The following is a 7,109-nucleotide window of genomic DNA, read 5'->3' on the forward strand; positions in this document are numbered from 1 at the left end:
TTCAAGTTCACTCATGAGTTTCATAGTAAATCATGGCATTGATTGGAATATTTGCATCTATAGAAATTGCAGCATCATTAGGCTCAAATATCCCCATTGAGGATTGCAAATGTACAACCTGAGGTGATTGGTTCAATTCTTATTACTAGTACTAGTAGTCTGGTATCCATTGTCTGTAAATATTTTGTCTCTAGCATGTCTGCTTGTAGCACATGCAAAATATAAGTATGTTTGTCAGTCCATTGTTTTGAAGAAAACATAGGAGAAAATAATTCATATAAAATCTTCACTCAATCAGTGTAAGCTGATCAGCGTAAGCATCAACATTATACATATTTATAAAAGTGTTTATTTCAACAGTTTCATATTGTTGCTTAGTACCTGAATGATAAACACACCGTTCAATTACAACAAAAGCTATGCATGTTGTTAGCAGAGAAAATTAAAATTAACTGTTCTAGCATGTTTAGAATGTTCCTAGCAGCCTACCTCCCACTAGCTACTTCTATGTACTACACTATGATGTGGCGTACAGTTCAGACCAAAATGAAAAAATTTGGATTGTAATTTCTTCAATGTGTCTGGAAGCTGCAAGGTAGTACATTTCAGAAGGGAATATGGTGCCAGTCCCGTGCTTGTATTGGATAATTCAGACAGAAGAAAAATGATATTCAGGTGGAAGATTTTAGATTTTTCAACGTCAATTTTTTAACCTTGTGAAGTCTGTATTGTCGCTATCCAGTCTATCCTAGTTAGGTAGTGTATTTAAATCATAATGTGCAAGGGAAATGTCATCAATGTAGGATAGTCCCTTAGAATCTAGTTGTGAGATCTAGTTGTAGATTCAGATACATGCTGAAAATAAACCAGGGTTATTCATTTACCCCATGGATAGTCTACTAATAAAAATATTGAATTCCATTGAAACTGAGGTGAAGTTTATTTTTCATGTTTTCCTTACTAGTTTTGTCATTAAACATTTACTGTAAGGGTTTTGAACTCCATGGGAGTGATTATAATGGCGGGCGGATCGCCATCCCAAGTGGATTTACACCCATCATGGCGGGGGTACCGCGGCGGACGGAAATGTCCATCCACTGCTTTTCCGTCGGTCGGCAATCGTTACGATTGCCGATCGGGCGGACTTGGCCACTAATATGGTGGCAGTGTCTAGCAGGCACCGTCATCCATTTTAGGTTGGGTGCGGTATCTAGCCTTTCCAAGGCGGCATTGCCACCATGGAAAGGTTGGTGGGATTGGCTACAGGGGCCTGTTGCCGCCCCCTGGGAGTGGGGGTGCACTTGAGGGATGGGTACCCCCCTGCAGTTCCCTGCACCAAGTGGCAGGCATGCGTGGTGCCTGCCACATGGTGCAGGAAAATTGTGTGCATGCCCTTTTACCATCGCGGACGGTGCTGCAGGCAGCAGTATCATTCACAATGGTCAAAGGACAGGATGCGCCCGCCAGTATGGCGGTGCATCCTAGTTGGGCAGGTAGGACCGCCGCACATCTGGCAGTCGGTCCCATCACTGTTATGGTAGCGGGCGGACTAATGTCCGCACACCATCATGATGTGGCCCTCAATGTATTTGGGTGTGAGTTCCGGTTTCTATAATCTAATAATATTCTATGTTATCTGTCTGGTTTTAAAATGGGAAAAACAGGCATTTGTTAGAAATGGGGGTCTCCAGTTGGCAGAGATAGGTACCTTTGTCCAAATAGGGACCCTTGCTTCTAGTCAGGGTAAGGGAGATGCACTTCTAAAATAACCCTTGCTCACCTCCTTGGTAACTTGGCACAAGCAGGCAGGCTTATCTCGGAGGCAGTGTGTAAAGCATTTGTGAACACATACGGTGATACAGTGAAAACACTAAAAATAGACACCACACCAGCTTAGAAAAGTTATCTTTATCTAAACCAGAACAAGGCCAAACAACAAAAATCCACTTTACAATCATAAAAATATGACTTTTAGATGGTAGAAATAGCTCAGTTCAAAGCAAATGTAAATGTGTATGTATATATATAGCGCCTTCTACCCAGAGGTCTCGTAGCGCTGTATTCATACCGCTGTGGAACCCTTCCTGGCTTTCCTGTGAGATGTCCACTCCTGGGCACCCCGAAGGTGAAGCCAGACATCCAGGCGCTGCTGGGGCCGTTGTGGAGAGCTATTGCCCAGAGTCACAGAGTGGGACCCATGATTAGACTAGGCACTGAGGCGAGAATTATCAGGTCCGGGGAGATCGCGTCCAAGAGCCGCCGAGGCGGGAATTGAACCCTGGCCCTGGGCCAGACCACCGCATCAGGGTCTGCCGTTCTAACCATGGAGCCACGCTTCTCCACATAGCAAATTGCAGATGCAACACTTTTCACACAAAGTACCTTGGATGTGGCACACAAACAAACAAAATGGGCCACAGGGAAGGTGATGCATCAGTTCTATACACTTGATGCATTGGATTCTTGCTCCGGGGTAGGTGTTGCATTGGTTGCCTACTGCTGCGCAGGGGAGTTGATGCATCGGTTCCTTAATGGAGAGGAGCTGATGGGTTGATTTCTTACTGCATGGGGAGTTGAAGCGTCTGTTTCTTCCTGCATCCCCCAACGATGCGACAGACTTGTCGCCGCAATGTGACGATCTAGGCCAATAAGTGGATTCATGCAGCCGTACAGCAGGGCTTGCATCGTGATCGGTGCAGTGATCTCGGACCGTTGCACTTGATGCAGCATGTGGCAATTTCGCGAGCCACGGCAGGCGCTGCAACAGTTTCTTCAGCGATGTGTAGGAAAACAGGTACGGATGTGTCACACTTCTCGATGTTGCATTGATTTTCCAGCTCCCAGCTGAAACAGTTCTTTAGAGGTCCAAAACAACAGCAGGCACCTCTTTTCAGGTCAAAACTCCCAGCAAGGAAGCTCAGGTAAGCTGGTGTTGAAGTCTCTGTGTCCCTGAGACTTCAGAATAGGAGGCAAGCTCAGTTTCAAGCACTTGGGGATCTTCCTCAAGATGGGGACACAGCAAACAGCAAAGTCCTTTCTCCTTTCCTTGGCTGCAAGTAGCAACTGCAGCTCAGACAGCAAACAGCACAGGGGTAGTATCCCTTCTAAGCTTCTCCGGCTCTTCTCCTTGGCAAAGGTTCCCCATGATTTCTCAGAAGTGATCTAAAGTTCTGGGGTCTGGGCCCCAATATTTATACTACAAAATCCTTTGTTCTCTGGTGGCAGAGAAGCCTACTGCTTGGTCAAAACCGGTTCTGTTCTCTCTGGTGCAGATTCCAGGCACGAGGTTGAGACAGTATTGTACTTGGCAGACCAGGCCCATTCAGGTGAAAATAAATCTCCTCCCCCTCCCCCACCCCTACTCTAAATGCAGCACAGGTCTAATCGGCCAAGCCCTGACTCATCAGGCTTTCTGGAGCGACTGCTCCGCCCTAGCCCCTGTCATCCAAAAGCCAGACATGCAATACACAGACCTAGCAGAGACTCCCTGGATGGCTAAGCAAGAAAATACCCACTTTCTAAAAGTGTTTTTTTCAAACACAGAATGTAAAATCGCCCTCACTAAGAGATGCGTTTTAACATTCTAAGTTGAGACATACTTAACTTTTTTTTCCTACCTTGTTCCCGGGGGTAGTTATGTTCATGAGATGTTATAAACAAACTACCATTCTATTCTATGGGAACTGGTAGCCTTGCAATATTAAAACATAAAATTGGCAGTAATTCACTATCAGGACATGCCACACACACCAGGGCATATCCTACCTTTGGCATACACTGCAACTTGCCCACCGGGGTACTCTGGGCCTACCTAAGGGGTGACTAACGTGAAGGAAAAGGGAAGGTTAGGGACTGGCAAGTGGGTGCACTTGCCAAGTCGACATGGCCCTACCAAACTGTACTCAAGCTCTGCAATGGCAGGTTAGACTTACATTTACAGGCTGCTTATGTGGGTGGCACAATCAGTGCTCCAGCCCTCTAGCATCATTTGATTTACAGGTCCTGGGCACACAGAGTGCACTGTACTAGGGACTGACTAGTAAATCAAATCAGCCAATCATGGAAACACCGACCCATAACAACAATTTACAAAGGAGCACTTGCACTTTGGCACTGAACAACAGTGACAAAGTTTACAAAGCATCTGTACCAGCAAAACGGAGTCCAACACACAGCAAAAACACAGGAGGCAAAGGCAATAAATGGAGGGGAGACCTACGCCAATGGTGCCAGGTCTAACAGTATTCATTTGTGTATTACAAGGTGTTATAATGCCTTAATTCTGTAGTTGATTTAATATTATGTTTTATTGTTCTCTCTGCTTCATAGGCTATTGAGCCTGTATTTGGGGCTCACTGCATAAGGGAATACCATGTGGAATAGAGTGCTCATTCCACCCTGCTTGATTTATGTACAAGGTTGAAGCTTGTTTTGCATCCCACTCTCCTCCATAACTTTCCCTGATGTCCTCATATACTATTGAGAAAAAGGGTACTCATATCACAACCCCTTGGAATTGCTCCCTAATAGATACTGAGGGGCAGTCATCCTCTGCCAGTATGATGTGATAAGCTTCAATCAATGTGGCCTAAGACTATTTTAATTGTGTGTGTTATATTCCCCTCACTTTGTATGTCTAAAATATAAACTCAATTTAACTGTTTACCTGGAGGCTCAACCTGTATGTGTTTGTCACTTGGACCCACCACCAGAAACTCCTGGAGAATCTCATGTGCTATTGCCACTTCTGCTGCACTGTCTAGGAGCTCTCTTGCCCAAGTCCAGGTCTGCAGTAGTATCCATTGCTGGCACCTCATGTTTCTTACAAAGTTCTGCCAATTTCTTCTTTTTAAATTGAGTCTTAGTGTCAGAACCTTTCTCTTCTCTCTTTACACAAACCTCAGTCTCTCATTCTGATTCACTTTTCCGCTTGCTATATTTGTCTCTTCTTCATAACTTGTTCGTTCAAACCCCTCTCTCTGTCTGTTTATGGTCAGAGTCCTGAAAAGTATTGGGAAGAGCAGCTTTGAGAATACTAATACAGTTCCGGCTTTTTACTTTTATTCTGGTTCATCAAACTCTAACCACCTCAGTTGGACTCCTGGGCTACCAGACAGCCAGTCTGTCTTTTCTCTCACCCCTCTGTTTTGTTGTACCTTGAGTTGCAAGCTTTTCCTTGGTATGACTCTCAATCTTGCCCTTAGTTTTATGATGTGGTTTAACGCTTTGTGTGCATAAAGCAAACACAAGGAGATGATGGAAGGAGCACTGAAACTTTTCAGACACTCACCCCTTGTCACAGATCTGGGTTGAATCCATCATTGTTCTTTAGCTCAATTCGCCACATCAGTTTAGACACAGCTATATGCAAATCAGTCTTGACCTTGTGCCTCGTGGGAACAGTCCAGCCCGAACTGCCAAGCCATGTCTTACCTGGACTGGAAACAAGCATCCTGGGACAGTTTTCGGGCTAATAGCCCTCATCAGCCATGCTAGCTTAAATCCAGTGGCAAAGTGAGCCAGGGACCCACGTCTGGGCATACCCTACCAAATTAGGGTGAACAGAGCAAACACAAGGAGATGATGGACGGAGCGCTGAAACTTTTCAGACACTCACCCCCTGTCACAGATCTTGGTTGAATCCATCATTGTTCTTTAGCTCACTTTGCCACCCCAGCTCATATACAGCTATATGCAAATCAGTCATGACCCTGTGACTCATGGGAACAGTCCAGCCCAAACTGCCAAGCCATGTCTTCCCTGGACCAGAAACAAGCATAATGGGACCGGTTTTGGGCTAACAACCCTCATCAGCCAGGCTAGCTTAAATCCAGTGGCAAAGTGAGCAAGTGACCCACGTCTGGGCATAGCCTGCCAACTTAGGGTGAACAAAGCAAACACAAGGAGATGATGGACGGTGCGTTGAAACTTTTCAGACACTCACATCTTGTCACTGATCTGGGTTGAATCCATCATCGTTCTTTAGCTCACTTTGCCACCCCAGTTCAGACACAGCTATATGCACATCTGTCTTGACCCTGTGCCTCATGGGAACAGTCCAGCTCGAACTAGCCTGGCAGTTGGGCTGGACAATTCCCATGAGGCACAGGGTCAAGACTGATTTGCATATGGCTGGGTTCAAACTGGAATGGCATGATGAGCAAACAAATGATGGATTTGGGCCTAGATCTCTGTACTGGAGTGAATGTTGTTCTGCATTCTGTCCATCAATTGTTCTTTTTGCATTTGTCAACCCGAGTAGGATGGGTATTCCTAGACGTGGGTCCCGTGCTCTCCATGCCACTGGAGCCAAGCTATATTGGCTGATGAGGGGTCCTAGGATGCTTGTTTCAAGTCCAGGGAGGACCTGGCCTGGCTGTTCGGGCTGGGCTGTTCTCATGATGCACAGGGTCTAGACTAATTTGCATATAGCTGGGTTCAAACTGGAATGGCATGATGAGCAAAAAATCAATTGATTTAGGCCCAGATCACTGTACTGGGGTAAATGTATGACATTGTTCTGCATTCTTTCCATCAATTGTTTTTTTTGCACTTGTTTACATAAAGCATCATCCACAGAGGTAGGTATAAACTGCAAATAATATTTTTGGGTAATTCGTGTTCAGGATCCTGATCAGGAACTGCTGCAAGCCTCTGCCGTACAGCCAGAACTGACAGCATCAATGGGTTACTAACAGTCCCTTGAAAGGGTGCAGGGGAGCAGTAGTAATTCAAACCCAATTTAATTTGTATAATAGCTAACTCAAGCATTGCACTACGAAAAGATATTATACAAATATATAAAAGTGTTGATTTCAACAGTTTCATACTGTTGCTTAGTACCTGAATGATAAACACACTGTTTAATTACAACAAAAGCTATGCATGTTGTTAGCAGAGAAAATTTGAATGAACTGTTCTAGCATGTTTAGAATGTTCCTAGCAGCTTACCTCCCACACGCTACTTCTATGCACTACACTATGATAATGTGGAATTGCTAGCTTGCCTCTAGAGTTTCTTAAGGCCCAGTGCATTGCATACCAGTCACAGTGGATCAGCTGTGGCTAACAGACTCTAGCCAGGAGAAAGTGCTCCCTCAGTATGGAAA

The sequence above is a fragment of the Lissotriton vulgaris genome, chromosome 1_1 (assembly GCF_964263255.1).
Source record: "Lissotriton vulgaris chromosome 1_1, aLisVul1.2, whole genome shotgun sequence".
NCBI lineage: Eukaryota > Metazoa > Chordata > Amphibia > Caudata > Salamandridae > Lissotriton > Lissotriton vulgaris.